This window comes from Miscanthus floridulus, chromosome 16, assembly GCF_019320115.1.
Source record: "Miscanthus floridulus cultivar M001 chromosome 16, ASM1932011v1, whole genome shotgun sequence".
NCBI lineage: Eukaryota > Viridiplantae > Streptophyta > Magnoliopsida > Poales > Poaceae > Miscanthus > Miscanthus floridulus.
Genome location: NC_089595.1, coordinates 112,440,313 through 112,456,787, shown reverse-complemented (window position 1 = coordinate 112,456,787; position 16,475 = coordinate 112,440,313). Strand labels below are relative to the sequence as shown.

General features: G+C 49.9%; 1 pseudogene; it reads left to right on the top strand.

Annotated features, from left to right (window-relative positions):
- The first annotated feature begins 15,673 nt into the window (after positions 1 to 15,673).
- Positions 15,674 to 16,368, top strand: LOC136511300 (uncharacterized; annotated as a pseudogene).
- The last annotated feature ends 107 nt before the right edge of the window (positions 16,369 to 16,475 follow it).

Here is a 16,475-nt window from a genome sequence, read left to right as displayed (position 1 = left end):
CCTAGCAAGCTACCTACAGCAGCAGCTGACGCCGGGGGTCAAATCATCAGATCGATCTATCACTTCCTGACGCGACACAGCGCGAGGTACGCCAGCAGCCGATAGCCGAAGAACATGGCGACGAGCGCGGCGACATGAAGTAGGAGGAGAGCGCGTACATCCCCGACGCGCGCTCGCGGGCGAGGACCGGCCGCTCCTGCGGGAAGGCGAACACGGCGTTGAAGGAGGCGAAGACACCCCAGAAGATGGAGACGAAGAAAAGCAGGCCCAGCCGGTCCTGCACCGCCAGCGGCGTGGATTGCCACCACATGGCGCCCGCGACCAGCGCGGGGGCCATGATCTGGAAGATGCGCAGCGACGTGAACGTCTCGTGCCGACGCTCCTTGAGGCTGCGCCGGAGCAGGATCGTGAACTGGTTGCACCAGCTCGTGCCGGACCCGCTGTAGCTCTCCATCGGTGGACCCGTTCTAGAGGTCGGATACAATGCTTACGACGGCAGTGTTCCTGCGGAGCAGTGGCACGAGGACGGCACCGGCGCGCCGGGCGGCGGTAGCGTGGACGTCGTCGTCGGACCGTGGCGGATGACCGTGTTCTAGAGGTGGAGGTGCTCGCCAAGGTGGAGGTGCTGGGCCACCTTCGGCACCGCAACATCGTCCGGCTGCTGGGGTGGTGCACCGACGGCGAGGCCACGCTGCTCCTCTACGAGTACACGACGAACGGCAGCTTGGACGACCTCCTGCACGGCGCTGCCGGCGCCGGCGCCCCGGGCAAGGTGGGGCTGGACTAGGACGTTGTCGATGTTTCACCACCGATAGCCTGCCACGGGGGTACCCGGGGCAGTATGTTCGGGCTTCGGCGTATGCTGAACTCGATGGTTAACGCAAGAGACAGCCGATTTATCCTGGTTCAGGCCCTCGATCGTAGATCGAGTAATAACCTTACGTCCAGTCGGCCTTAGGCCTTTGCGTTGGATTGATTCTCAAGTGTCGTGTTCTGTTGATAGGAGCCCTGCCCTCCTTTATATAGTCAGAAGGCCAGAGTCCTAGTCGGTTTACAATGAGATTTCCTAGTAGGATTACTTAATAGTTCTGCTACTAAGATTTACATGGGAAGAATCCTAGTTGAACTAGATCTTTCTCTCCCTTGCGGGGTATCCTATGGGTCCCGTATCGACAAGCCCCCGAGCACTTCATGGTTGAGCTCTAAAAGTCTCGCTCTGCCCCTTCAAGTCTTGTTGAGTAGGAACAAGATGTCATCCGAGTGCTTTCTGGAGTGAAACCTTGTAGCGCTTCTTAGGATCTTTGAGTGGTGAGTGCTTTTCTGAGGAAAAAAATACATCCATCTGGTTGTAGCCCCCGAGCCTCTTGCTATTTGGAACAAGGAGCTGGAGGATCTTGTCTTGAAGTTGTTCTGATTGTTCGTTGAAGTTTTATCAAAAAGAACTCGAATATGGCTCGTTCCGGGTTCTTTTTGTCGTAATGTCTTGAAATGGTCTGCGTTGAGGAAGTCTTTTGGTGACGTGCGCTTTTTCAAAGAAAAAGTGCACTCACTGAGTGTAGCCCCCGAGCCTCTTGCTATTTGGAACAAAAAGTTGGAGGGTCTTGATCCTTTATGTTGTTTGAAAATTTGTGTTCTGAAGTAGTCCCCAAGACTTGTATTATGTCATCGTCCGAGTAGTTTCGCGGCATCTTTCCGAAGCGGCCTTTTAGTCTTGGATTAAACCATCATCCGAGTAGTTTGGCGGCATGCAGCCTCTGAGCTTATGTCCGGGTTCCTTTTGGGTAAAAGTGCACTCACTGAGTGTAGCCCCCGAGCCTCGTGCTTTTGGGTCTATCCCGCAGCTCCGCGCTTTCTCCGAGTTCTTCTCTTTAGAAATGAAGTCGGATGAAGAGTCTTGATGTATCGTCATCGTTGTAGTGTTGAGTTTCTTGTATTCTTGGTCCTTTGTCTTTGGTTCCGAGCCTCCGGGAGTAGTTGAAATAAAAACCGGGTTCCCTAGCTTAGTATTGATTAAGCTATGGTGCTGGCCGAGCCTCCGAGCGTATATCCTTGTTGTTTTGTTTAGGAAGAACTCGGATGCGAGGTCTTGGCATATTCTTTGATGGTCTGCTGTTGTCAGATGTAGTTGTACGGTGGTGGTTGAGTGTAAATGCCTTTTGTTCACGGGTTGTACTGTGCTGGTATATTCTTCCGAATATGCCCGTCTTCGAGTACTGCTTCCTCTCGCCTGAGTCATCTATTATTGAGTCCTGTCTTTTCACTGTGTCCTTTGTTAGGCTTATTTCGTTGGTACTCCTAGTCCATGTGTGCCGATCCTTTGGTCTATAAATACTATCCCGGAGTGCTTGTTTTCATCCATTGGACATTCTGTTGAAACCTTAGTGGTCATGAACATGGTAGTTTGTGAAGTAGAGCAGCCCCCGGGCATATTTTGTAGTTCCTGTGTGTCTTGTTGTAGCTGGAGGAAGTCTTGTGATACGGATTAGAGGTAGGCTAATCCTGCGACAGCATTGTGCCAGGATGTACGTGGTGGTAGTTGGAGGAAGTCTTGTGATGTGGGCTTCATTCCTTCATCCGGTAGTTTTGGGTTGATCCTCGTCGCCTGTCTTGAGACTGTCCAGTGCAGATCAACACCATATCCAGCATCACATTGGTCTTGGGTAGACAGATGCCCGTCGGCCTTCTCTGCTCCATGTTGTCTTGCCGTGCTACCGATTTCCGCCTTGGATGCACTGCGTCCGTCCTTTGAAGAAAACAGTGTAGCTAATGGCGGTCTGTCCTTCCGAGTAGCAATTTGGGACACGTAGTCGTTCCAGAGCCTAGTCGTGCCCGTGTTCCTCTTTGCTACTTTGCTTTTCGTGGTGCCGAGTTCGTTGGGTCTTGTAAGATTTGTAATCTTCTATTTTTGAAGTCGCTTGTAATGTAACGAATCTTGTCTTCTGAGTTGTCTTTGACTTTTCTGTTGTGATCCCTGTCGTTCGCGAGGCTACCGAGTTCTTTCTTACATAACCGGGTTCTTTTGTTCCTCGTGAGGTAACCCCTTCTTTCTTCTTTCTTTCTTCTTGGCTTGACGGGTTGTTCTTGTATCAAACTGATAACCCTGCCGTGGCATTGGACGGATAAGTCTGAGATCTGCCCGTTGGTTCGTACCGTTGTGTGGATTCGTGCCCTCCGTTGTTTTAGCTGCGTCGGTAAATGGACCGTTGCGTTCCCACATTGTGTTTTAACGGGTCTTGTGGGCCGTTTGTATCACTGAAAAATCTATTTAAAGACCTTTTATCTTCCTTTCCTTTGCTGTCCAGCTCTTGCCTTTAAACCCTAGCTCTCAGAAATCCGCCGCCGTCATTGTTGCCATCACCCGGGCACCATCATCCTAGCTTCATCTTCCTTAGTGTCTTTTTTGCTTCCGCCAGTTCATGGGAAAGAAGAAAACCGCAAGCAAGTCTCAGGCGACCTTCGTGGACGAGGAGTCATCCCTCTCTTTGATTGAAAACCAGGAGTTTGTGGCCATGAGGGCAGCTCAGAAGGTTTGGCCGGCTCCAATAACAAGCGAAGACCAGCTGCGCGAGCTCGTTAGCGACGGCCTGATCCAAAGCAAAGTCATCGCTGAGTGGAGAGTTCCGGGCGAGCATCGGGTTCCGGCTCCGGGTCCTGGTGAGATTGTCCTTTTTGTTTCCTTTGTCCGCGCTAGACTTTGTCTTCCTGCTTCCGCCTTCCTTCATCAGTTTCTTGGTTATTTCGGGGTTAGTCTGAACCATCTAACCCCCAATGCCGTTCTCCATCTTTCTATTTTTGTTCACCTTTGTGAAGCCTTCCTTGGGATCCCTCCTTCTCTATCTCTTTTTCGCTTTTTCTTTCGTCTGAAACCTCAACCCTATTGTGAAGAAACCAGCGCCCTTGGCGGTTGCGGGATTCAGTTTCGCCAGGGTCTCAAAATTAAGTTTTTTGATTATGACCTGGTCGATTCTGTCAAAGATTGGCGTGCCGAGTGATTCTACGCTGCCAATTTGATCCCTTCCCTTGTCGTCCACTCCGGATCTGGTCCTGTGGTGAATGACCGATGGGACAAGAAGCTTGAGTCACCTGCTGAGATTCAAGCGATCCAGCCACTCCTTGATAGGATTAGCATGCTGAAACAGCAGGGTTTGACCGGCTTTGGTATTGTTTCAAGCTTCCTTCGTCGTCGGGTTCAGCCTTTGAAGGAGCGGGAGCATCTCGGCTTTGAGTATTCTGGAGCCGAGGATCCTTCACGCATGGTCCTAGCTCTTGAGCTGACCGGTGAGGAGGTACTCGAGCGTCTCCAGAAGATGCTGAAAGGAGTGAGCGTCATTCCTCCTGCCGTCTCTGAGTTCTCGGCCATCAACCCGCCTCTAGTTGTGAGTTGTCTATCTTTTTGTTTGAGTACTTTATATACTTTTGCTGCATCCGTTCTTGCTTAGCTTTTCTTTGTCTCGGTTGTTTTATTCTTTTTCACAGGAGCTTGGGCGAAACTTTGTCAATCCGATCCCCCTTGATGTTCTCCCTGCCGTGGCGGAGACTGGGGATCGTTTAGCTGGAACCTCTGCAATTAGTAAGTCCCAAACCTCTACAGCCCTTCCTGGGGTTTCTTCCGGATTTATTGATGTATATGAAGAATATGTTCCTCGTCTAGTCCCTCGCGGCCCTCGCAGTGTCCCGAAGAGGGGGCGAACGGATGGGTCTTCATCTGGCCTGCCTGCCTCCAAGAAGCCTCGCAAACCAAGTACTCCCTCAGGTACTCCAGTCGTTGCTAGCATGCTCTTAGGTGAGCACATTTAATACTCTTTGTTCCTTTATTTTCATGTCTCTCTCTTGATCCGAGTACTTTTGTTCTCTTTTCAGTAGGTGCTCTGGTTTCCTTGGCTGAGGAAGAAGAGGATGATGAAGTCCCCCTCGTCATGTGGCGGTGAGTTGTTTTTCATATTCTTGTTGTATTGAATTCCTCCTTTTCGTCCTGACTTTTAGTTTTGAACTTTTTGAAGTAATCGGAGGTCGGGTGCGAGTTCTTCCGAGACTCCCGCGCCGACTTCTCCTGAAGCTCCAGTGTCGAGTTCTTTGGTTGCCTCTGCCCCGAGCTCTACTGCTCCTCCTCCAGCCCCGGCTTCTTCCACAGCTCCATTGTCGGCTATCCCGCGCCCGTCGTCGGGTGGCGGGGACGTCTTCGCCGTCGTGGTTCCCCCTGCGAGGCCTTCTCTTGGCTTCGCGAAGAAGAAAGTGGTTGGGTGAGTAGATTCTAGCTTTCTCTTTTCGGCTTTTATCTTCCTTCCTCTGGTTCTTAATGGTGCTTCCTTTTATCATTTTTTAGTATTTCGTCTTCTCTCATTTCTTCATCGACTTCTTCTCTGCCTCCCGCCGTGCCAACGAGTTCCGAGCCTCGGGACTCACAACATTCTGTTGGTGAAGTCGCCGTGGGGGCTTCAGAGCTTCCTGGCGGAGTTGCGGACTTGGCCGCTCCGGAGGTGACCGTGGCCGTCGTGCTGGGTCCTTCTAAGGGTTTGGCTCCGGCTTCCCTGGAGGTTGCTTTGGTCATTCCTTCTTCGCCCCAGCCGGCTTCTCCTTCCCCTTCTCTTGCTTCCGGTGGCCCCTCTTTTTCCGGTGACGTGGTGCAACAGTTTGATGCCACTCATCGGTTATCAGAGCTGACCGCAGCCTGGGGGAGCTTGTCGACCCTCGCGAGTTCTTTTGGTGAAAAGCTCCAGGTAGGTTTTATTGCTACTCCTCTTTTGCATGCTTGTTTTTCTTCTGTTCTTACGCCTTGTTTCTCTTTGCCCAGTCTTTCTCTCGTGATCATTCTGGCTTCTTTTTCTCATCTGAAAATGAGAGGAAGTTGTCTTCGGAGGTGGACGCTCTGAAAGCCAATCTTGACCTCCTCCGGGCTGAGTTGGAGACGGAGCATCAAATGTACCAAAAGGAGGAGAAGACCCTTCGCGCCCGGGTAGTGGAGACAGAGAAGCAGAGGGATGCTGCGGTGGAGTCTGCGAAGAATGAATGCAAAGGTGCCACGGGTTCGACCTATTTCTTTTTGTATTTTGACTTCTTTTTTCGCTGACTTGTTCTTGGGTGTCTTGTTTAGCTCTCCGAGTCGAGAAGCAGAAGCTCTCGGAGAGTATCGATGAAATGAAGGCCCTTGTCCGTTCTAGTCACAATAAAGCTAAGGAGGTAATTACTCATGCTGAGGAAGAACTCGCCCTTGCTAGGCTGATTAGGCGTGGAGCTGACAGAGATCTTGTGCAGGCCCAAAAGACTATTGAAGGCTTGTCCGGGAAGCTAGCGACGGCTACTGAAAATTGGAATGTTTTGTGGAAGTCTTTTCGCTCAGTAGCCGATGTCCTCCGGACTCCAGCGGATGACGGGCAATCTTGGGCGCAGTTCATTCCCCGGATTCCGACTCGTTTCCAAGAGTTCGTGAAGAAGTGTGCCCAAGTATGTACTAAGAATGTGCTGGCCCAGGTCTGGGTCCTCGCTCCAGAGGCGCCTCTGTCCAAGATAGCAGAGGAAGCTGAAAGCCAAGAATACCTTGACGCCGTTGAGAGGATGGAGCCCGAGGTCGAAGGTCTAGCCAGTAGGGTTGTAGATAGTCTAAATATTGACATCCCCCTTTCTAATGACAACGCCTGACTTGATTGAGCATCCCCTTGTGATATTACACTCCCCTTTAAATGAAGATTCTTTATTTTTGTTGATGTATTCTTTGCCTGGGTGTGGTTGAAGTTACTTGACTTGCTGAGTACTTTGTCCTGTTCCTGTCTCCGCTCCGCAAAACAACTCTGTGTGTTATCCTGACGAGACCCCTCGATTTGTCAAGTACTTTTCTTTTCTTCCTCTTTTGTGATCCGTCGAGTGTTTTGTCCGTGCTATGATTTGTTAGATGTAGATCTTTGCGTTGACAACCTTTCGCCTGCGCTATGTAAAACGACTCGGTATAGAATGTTGCCTTGACAAACTTCGGCATCCGAGTGCTTTCTTCTTGCGCTATGTAAAACGACTCGGTATAGAATGTTGCCTTGACAAACTTCGGCATCCGAGTGCTTTCTTGAGTGGGTATAGAATGTTGCCTTGACAAACTTCGGCATCCGAGTGCTTTCTTGAGTGCTTTCTTGATTGGCGCTTGTGCTTTTCTGAGGAGAAAGTATTCCTATCTGGATGTAGCCCCCCAGCCTCTTGCTTTTTGGAACGAAATGCTGGAGGGTCTTTTGAAGTTAAATTTCGGTCGACTGGTTTTGGGTGTTAGCTTTTAGCTACCTTCATCGGCGGGCTCAAGCATCTTTTCAGCTATTTTGCTCTCGTCCAGAATGCTCAGGCATGTTTTCAGCCATTTTGCTTTTTGTTTCGGGTGTTAGCTTGTAGCTACCCTCATCGGCGGGCTCAAGCATTTTTTCAGCTATTTTGCTCCCGGCCGGGATGCTCAGGCATGTTTTCAGCCATTTTGCTTTTTGTTTCGGGTGTTAGCTTTTAGCTACCCTCATCGGCGGGCTCAAGCGCTTTTTTCAGCTATTTTGCTCTCGGCCGAGATGCTCAGGTATGTTTTCAGCCATTTTGCTTTTTGTTTCGGGTGTTAGCTTTTAGCTACCCTCATCGGCGAGCTCAAGCGTCTTTTCAGCTATTTTGCTCTTGGCTGGGATGCTCAGGCATGTTTTCAGCCATTTTGCTTTTTATTTCGGGTGTTAGCTTTTAGCTACCCTCATCGGCGAGCTCAAGCGTTTTTTCAGCTATTTTGCTCTTGGCCGGGATGCCCAGGCATGTTTTCAGCCATTTTGCTTTTTGTTTCGGGTGTTAGCTTTTAGCTACCCTCATCGGCGAGCTCAAGCGTTTTTTTAGCTATTTTGCTCTCGGCCGGGATGCTCAGGCATGTTTTCAGCCATTTTGCTTTTTGTTTCGGGTGTTAGCTTTTAGCTACCCTCATCGGCGAGCTCAAGCGTCTTTTCAGCTATTTTGCTCTCGGCCGGGATGCTCAGGCATGTTTTTAGCCATTTTGCTTTTTGTTTCGGGTGTTAGCTTTTAGCTACCCTCATCGGTGAGCTCAAGCGTCTTTTCAGCTATTTTGCTCTTGGCCGGGATGCTCAGGCATGTTTTCAGCCATTTTGCTTTTTGTTTCGTGAAAACAACTCGTTGGAAGTCATGACAAGACATGCTGTGGATGAATATCATCTTTATTGATCATGAGTATAAACTGATACATATGTTGTTGAAGAGTATTGTCTTTCGTTGATTGTGAACGTAGGTCCCTCATGGCTTGCATATCTGTTTTTTTTTCTTGAGTTGTTTTTTACGCGTAGAACCTTCTTAGCTGGCTGATGTGCCATGTATTGCTGACTTCTTTTCCATCTTCGGTCATTAACTTGTATGTGCCTGGTCTGGTGACTTTTGTGACAATGAACGGACCTTCCCATGGACTGAGTAGCTTATGTCGTCCGTCAGTCTTCTGTATCCTTCTTAGTACTAAGTCTCCGACTTGTAGTGATCGGGGTTGGGTACTTTTGTTGTAATGCCGTCTTAAACCTTGTAGGTATCTGGCTGATTGGAGGGTAGCGTTTACTCTGATTTCTTCTGAGCTGTCGAGTTCTAATCTTCTTGTGTGTTCTGCTTCCCCTTCATCGTATTGCTCTATCTTTGGGGATGTCCAGATCAAATCGGCGGGCAGTACGGCCTCTAACCCGTAAACCAGGAAGAAGGGTGAGTAGCCTGTTGCTCTGCTTATTTGAGTTCGTAGTCCCCATACTACTTTCGGTAATTCTTCAATCCATTTGGACCCATAGTCCACTAGTTCTTCATATAATCTTGGCTTTAATCCGGCTAGTATGAGTCCATTAGCCCTTTCTACTTGTCCGTTGGCCTCTGGATGTGCAACAGACGCATAGTCTATACTGAAACCACAGTCTTGTGCCCAGCTCTTGAATTCTGTAGCTGTGAAGGGGGAGCCTAGATCTGTGATGATTCGATTGGGCATGCCAAAGCGGTGCATAATGTCTTGGATGAATTCGACTGCTTTGGTTGCGCTGTATTTCGCGAGTGGTTTGTATTCAATCCACTTGGTGAACTTGTCAATTGCCACAAAGATGTACTCGAAGCCGCCTTTTGCTTTTTTCAGGGGTCCTACTTGATCTAGCCCCCAGTAGGAAAAAGGCCAAGCGGGTGGGATGCAGATAAGATTGTGAGCTGGTACGTGGGCTTGTCTCGCAAACATTTGGCAACCTTTGCATTTTCTGACAAGCTCTTCTGCGTCCTTCAAGGCGGTTGGCCAGTAGAATCCGGTGTGAAATGCTTTGCCAACCAGTGTCCTTGAAGTGGCATGATTTCCACAGCAACCTGAGTGTATTTCATCTAGGATTTCTTTGCCTTCTTCAAATGAGACACATTTTAGTAGTACTCCTGATGATGCTGCTCTTCTGTAAAGCTTATCCCCTACTAGAACGTAGTTTTTGCTTCTGCGAACAACTTGGGTGGCTTCTGCTTTATCTGCTGGCAGTTTATTTTCTTTGATATAGTCGATGAAAACTTGGCTCCATGAAGTGTTGATTACCAAGATCTAAACGCCTTTAGCCTAAATTTCATGTGTTGTTTCACCGGGTTGTTTGATAGAGGGAATTGATAGCTCTTCTATGAACACACCGGGTGGAACCTTTGCTCTGTCTGATCCGAGCTTGGCAAGGACATCTGCTGCAATGTTGGAATCGCGTAGGACGTGTAGAATTTCTAATCCTTGGAAATGTTTTTCAAGTTTCCGTATTTCAGCACAATAAGCACCCATGTTTTCTTTGGTGCAATCCCAATCTTTGTTGACTTGGTTGATGACTACTGCTGAATCGCCGTATACGAGTAATCTTTTTATTCCGAGGGTGATCGCCACTCGTAGCCCGTGGATGAGGGCTTCATATTCTGCTTCGTTATTTGTAGCTTGCCATAATATCTGAAGGACATACTTGAGTTGTTTTCCTTCTGGAGAAATGAGGAGAACGCCTGCACCGGCCCCTCCTAGTTTGAGTGATCCGTCAAAGTACATCTTCCAGTGGTCAAGGATTGTATCTGATAAAGGCTGTTGAATCTGTGTCCATTCGGCCACGAAATCGGCGAGGGCTTGAGATTTGATTGCTTTCCGTGGGGTGAAATTGATGTCAAGAGCTCCAATTTCAACTGCCCACTTGGATATGCGCCCCGTGGCATCTTTATTGTGTAGGATGTCTCCGAGTGGGAAATCTGTCACCACGGTAATCTTGTGGCTTTCGAAATAGTGGCGAAGCTTCCGTGAGGTAATGAGTAGAGCGTAGAGTAGTTTTTGTACATGCGGGTACCGGGTTTTAGATTCTGACAGTACTTCGCTAATGTAGTATATGGGACGTTGCACTTTATACACGCGCCCTTGTTCTTCTCTTTCTATGACTATTGCTGTGCTGATTACTGTAGGAGTTACCGCAATATATAGCATCATATCTTCATCTTTCTTTGGAGGTGTCAGGATAGGCGACGAAGTGAGGTATTCTTTAAGTTTTTTGAAAGCTTCATCGGCCTCTATTGTCCACTCGAACTTGTCTGTTTTCTTTAGTAGTTTAAAGAAAGGTAATCCCTTTTCGCCGAGTCTTGATATGAAGTGGTTGAGGGCCGCCATGCATCCTGTTAGTTTCTGCACATCTTTGACACTTCTAGGTGGGCCCATTTCTGTTATAGCTCGAATTTGCTTGGTGCTGGCTTTGATCCCGCACTGACTGACCAAAAATCCGAGTAGTTGTCCTGAGGGAACTCCAAATACACATTTATTTGGGTTTAATTTCCATCTCCATTTCTTCAAGTTTTCGAAGGTTTGCTTTAAATCTTCAATTAGAGTGTCTGGGTTCTTTGTTTTCACCACCACATCGTCCACGTATGCTTCCACATTTTCGCCAATTTGATTCCCAAGGCAAGTCTGGATAGCTCTTTGATACGTGGCGCCAGCGTTCTTTAGTCCAAACGACATGGTCTTGTAGCAGTAGGCACCAAACGGGGTGATGAAAGATGTCTTGCTCTGGTCTTCTTCTTTTAGTGTGATCTGGTGATATCCTGAATAGCAATCGAGAAAAGATAATAGCGTAGATCCTGCTATCGAGTCAACTATCTGGTCAATGCGTGGTAGCCCGACGGATCTTTTGGGCAATGTTTGTTGAGATCTGTGTAATCGACGCACATACGCCACTCGTCCGTGTTTTTCTTCTGCACAAGGACCGGATTTGCTAGCCAATCTGGATGAAGGATTTCCTTGATGAATCCGGCTGCCATTAGTTTTGTTATTTCCTTTTTAATTGCTGCCTTCTTGTCGGGTGAGAATCGTCGTAGCCGTTGCTTTACAGGCTTGGAGCTTTTGTTAACATCAATTCTGTGCTCAGCCAACTCCCTTGGGACTCCTGGCATGTCAGCCGGCTTCCAAGCGAAGATATCTTTGTTGTCCCGAAGAAAGTTGGTGAGCGCGAGTTCCTATTTTGCCGAGAGGTGAGCACTGATGGTTGCTGTCTTGGAGGTATCGCCTGTGCCTAAGTCGATTTGCTTGACGTCGGCTTCTTTTGGTGGTGCGATGATGCTGGGCTTTTTAGCCAGTATTTCTAATTCTTCTTGGCTTGTCTCTACAGCGATTGCGGCTATTTCTTTTCTTCCATTGTCGGCTTGCGCTTTAGCTGCAATTTGGATTGCCTGAACATCGCAGTCAAAAGCGCGCTTCAAATCGCTTCGAAGAGAAAGGATACCGTTTGGTCCTGGCATCTTAAGCAGTAAGTACGGATAATGTGGTATTGCCATGAATTTGGCCAGTGCTGGACGTCCGAGGATTGCATGATAAGACGAATCGAAGTCAGCGACTTCAAATTTGATAAACTCTGTTCGGTAGTTTGAAGGAGTTCCAAAGGTAACAGGTAAAGTAATTTATCCGAGTGGCATGGCTGCTTTGCCGGGTACTATTCCGTAAAAGGGTGTGCTTTTTGGCGTAATCATCCCGGCGAGTTGTAGTCCCATTTTCCTTAGAGTTTCTGAAAAGATGATGTTGAGTCCAGCTCCTCCATCGATTAGTACTTTGGTGACGGTCATACCGGCAATAGTCGGATCTAGAACCAGTGGATAATGGCCTGCGTTTCCCACGCTAGTCCATTGGTCTTCTCTGGTAAATTGGAAAGGATACTGTGACCAATTGAGGTATCTTGGTGTAGCCGGTTCTGCTGTCATAATGGTCCGCAGTGCTAGTTTTTCTTGATGTTTGCTTCTGCAATCTGGAGCCCCTGAGAAAATCACTGCTACCGTTCCCCTGGGTTTTTGGAATCCTTTGTCCTCGTGGTTGTCTTCTTCTCTTTTCTGATTGTCCTCTTTGGTGTTTTCCTTACTATCTCTTCTTGTGTATCGATCATTGAAAGTGTAGCAATTTTCGATGGTGTGCCTCCCACTAGGGTGCAATGGGCAACGTATGTTTTCAATGTCATCATATCTTCTGGGTTTGGGAAACTTCTTTGATTTGTCGGCCATTGCCATAGTATTGTCTGGTCTACGTTTTCTTTCTTGATGTCTGCTATTTCGGTGATTTTGCTTGTCCGAGTTGTCCTGGTTGTTTCTGTCCGGGAACCTCTCTCGTATTTTTTCTTCTGCAGTAATCATCTTTTCTACTGTACGTCTGAATTCTTCATTGTTTCTCGGGTTTTCTTTGCAAAAATCTTGAAATTGCCACCTAGCCATGATTCCGTGAGAGAAAGCTTCAATTACTTCTCGTTCGGTTATGTCATGTACTTGAGCTCATAGTTCGCTGAATCGTCGATAGTAATTTCTAAGACTTTCACCTCCCTTTTGCTTGAGTCCTTTTAGCTCTGCATGAGTGATTGGGTGTGTAATGATTCCTGCAAAATTTTCGCAAAAAACTCTTTGCAAATCCTCCCAATTTCTGATAGATCCTGGGTTCAGCTTGTCGACCCATTGGAGGGGCATGGCCTCTAGTGCCATGGGAAAGAAAAGGGTTTTGATATCGTCGTCTCCTCCGGCCAGTTCAATTGAGTGTGAATATATTCTGAGCCATTGCCTTGGTTCAGTTTTGCCATCATACTTGGAATGGTTAGACGGTTTGAATTTGTGAGGTAATCGTACTAATGCGAGCCTGTTCGCGAAACAGGGGAACCTGTCGTGTGCCTTGGTTTCTTTGAATTCAGATTCGGCACCTTCTTCTGGCCAACTGTTGTCCTGATGGGAACAATCTTGCGAGGTTGTCTAGGTAGGTACCCTGCTCCTAGTCTTCCTTAGTTGTTCAAATCGGTGGCCTTGATTATGTTCCTTTCTACTTCCTCCATCATGGCTTCCACCCGGCCCAAGTCTTTCGAAAGCGGATTTCCTTTGATTTTGATCTTCTTGCCGGTGAGTTGTTGATCTGGCGGGTAGTCTTGATCGAGTTTTCTCTTCATGCGTTCTCGGGATCGTCGATCGGAGCAAGTCCTGGAGCTGTTCATACTTCTCACCAGGATGTGAAGTTGCTCCGAGTTCTTCTAATGCTTCTCGAATCTTATCGTAAGGCATATTTGTCGTGCGTCTTCCTTCAACTTCCCGTTGCGATTTTCTTTTGTCGTACTCAGCCAATTCTGACTCGTATCTGATCCAAGCTTCCCTGCGCTGCCTAGCACGGTGTTGGCGCCCTTTCTTCAACTTGTTTTTTCTTTCTCTAGCTTGTTTCTGACTATCGGTTTCTCCATCGTAGCCCTGGGCAAAGGGTGATATGTTGGATTCTGATTCATCTGATGATCTGATATCGGGTGCTTCCGGGGGATTTAATGGTGACCGCGAACGTCGAACCATGAGCACTTCTCGTGCGTGAGTCATTCTGTTATTGGCGTTAGTTTTCATGCTGTCGGAGTCGCTGATAACTTTAGTAGAAGCCTCGGTGTCGTAGATCGAGTCTCCCTCTTGGTAAGGTAGAATAGCGGTTGTTGTTGTGCCGACTAGTTGGGTTCCGCTACCCTCAGGAATGGAACCCGGCCAGTGGATGATACAGTCCTGCGATGTTATCGTTAGCACGAGACCCTCCTGAGCTCCTGTCAGTGGTATCCCGAATCTAGGATTGAAAGATCTTTCGAACTGTCCCTGATAGGATTTTGCCATGTTGTCGAGCCCAAATGGAAAAGAACTCGACTTCTTGAGAGAACTCTGAAGGTAATCCGAGTTGTTTTGGGTTGTGCTCTGGAATCTTGCCAAAAAAGAACTCGGTTTCTTGAAAGCACTCAGATAAAACTTCGCCTTGGAGCTTGAATTCGAATCGGATACGAGTGGTCGTGAAATCTGATTTGAATCGGATACTATGAGCTGCGCGAATCTTCTGGTGAGTTGATTCGTTGCCGTTGTTGAAATAAGAACTTCTTTAAGATGATCTGGATCTTCGAGGAGATGGCTTTGAAGCTTGCCGTTGTTGTCTGCCTCGCAGATCCACGAGCCGAAGATGAAAGTTGATCCCGTCGGGAAGATTATGTTGTCGAGGTCCATCGAGCTCTCGGATGCAAAGTCGTCGAAGTCCCCTACCTGGCGCGCCAGCTGTCGATGTTTCACCACCGATAGCCTGCCACGGGGGTACCCGAGGCAGTATGTTTGGGCTTCGGCGTATGCTGAACTCGATGGTTAACGCAAGAGACAGCCGATTTATCCTGGTTCAGGCCCTCGATCGTAGATCGAGTAATAACCTTACGTCCAGTCGGCCTTAGGCCTTTGCGTTGGATTGATTCTCAAGTGTCGTGTTCTATTGATAGGAGCCCTGCCCTCCTTTATATAGTCAGGAGGCCAGAGTCCTAGTCGGTTTACAATGAGATTTCCTAGTATGATTACTTAATAGTTCTGCTACTAAGATTTACATGGGAAGAATCCTAATTGAACTAGATCTTCTCTCTCCCTTGCGGGGTATCCTGTGGGTCCCGTATCGATAGACGTGCGGCACCGGATCGCGGTGGGCGTGGTGCAGGGCGTGAGCTACCTGCACCACGACTGCGTGCCGGCCGTGGCGCACCGCGACCTCAAGCCCAACAACATCCTGCTCAACGTCGACATGGAGGCTCACGTGGCCGACTTCGGCATCGCCTAGGCGCTCCACGGCACCGCACCCATGTCCGTCGTCGCCGTGGTGCTGCCGTGGCAGCTGCCGCTGCTGTTCACGTCGTTCGCGCTCATGTCCCTCGGGTCGGGCGGCATCCGGCCCTGCACGCTGGCGTTCGAGGCGGACCAGTTGGACAAGCGGGACAACAGCGCTAAGAACGTGCGGACGCTGCCGTGTACGACTGCGTGCTCATGCGGCCACTGTCCCCGCTCACTGACCACGCGTGCGGGCTCAGCCTGCGGCAGCGGATGGGCGCCGGCCTTGCGCTCTTTGCCGTGGCCATGGCCATGGCCGCGCACACCGAGAGCGTCCGCCAAGCCGCCGCGATCGCCTAGGAGCTCCGCGACCCGGGGCACCCGGATGGACCGGTGCACATGTCGGCCATGAAGCTGGTGCCGCAACCCTGCCTGATGGGGCTCACTGAGGGCCTGAACCTGATCGAGCAGCTCTCGGGCGCGTGGGCGAGCCGCCACTACAGGCGTGCGAGGAGGTGCCGGCGAGGATGGCCTGCGTGCTCGCTAGAGAGGAGCTCGCGGCGGCGAGGGGCCTGGAGGCCGCCCGCGCGGTGCTCGCGCCCGCGTCGGAGCGTGCATGCAGTCGAGCTCGGGCCCGCGACGCCGTGTTCGCCTTCCCGCAGGAGCGGTCGGTCCTCACCCGCGAGCGCGCGTCGGGGATGTACGCGCTCTCCTCCTAGTTCATGTCGCGCATGGCGGGGGACCTGCCCATGGAGCTCGCCCTGCCCACGGTGTTCACCGTCGTGGTGTACCTCATGGCCGCGCTCAACCCTTCCCCCGCCGCGTTCGCGCTCACGCTGGTCGTGATACTGGGCTACGTGCTCGTCGCTGAGGGTCTGGGACTCGCCGTGGGCGCCGTCATGATGGACGCCAAGCGCGCGTCCACGCTGGTGACGGTGGTCATGCTGGCATACCTCCTCACCGACGGGTTCTACGTCCACAACGTGCCGGGGTTCATGGTGTGGGCCAAGTACACGTCCTTCACCTACTACTGCTACCGCCTGCTCATCGTCGTGCAGTACGGCGGGCACCTCAAGCGCCTGCTCCCGCCCGAGGCCGTCGACGGCGAGGCCGGGCCGGGCGCATGTGTCGCTGCGCTCGTCGCCATGTTCTTCGGCTATCGGCTACTGGCGTACCTCGCGCTGTGCCGCGTCAGGAAGTGATAGATCGATCTGATGATCTGACCCCCGGAGTCAGCTGCTGCTGTAGGTAGCTTGCTAGGGACGTGTCCATTGACTATTCCGGCTGGCCGGCCGGTAACATCAAACGCTCCAGCCGTTGTAGGAACGCCCGCATGGCCACGGCATCATGCCACAGTAGCACGAGAAGCCAACGTGGAGAAGTATGGACCTAAGTGATACGACATACAAAGTTTATGG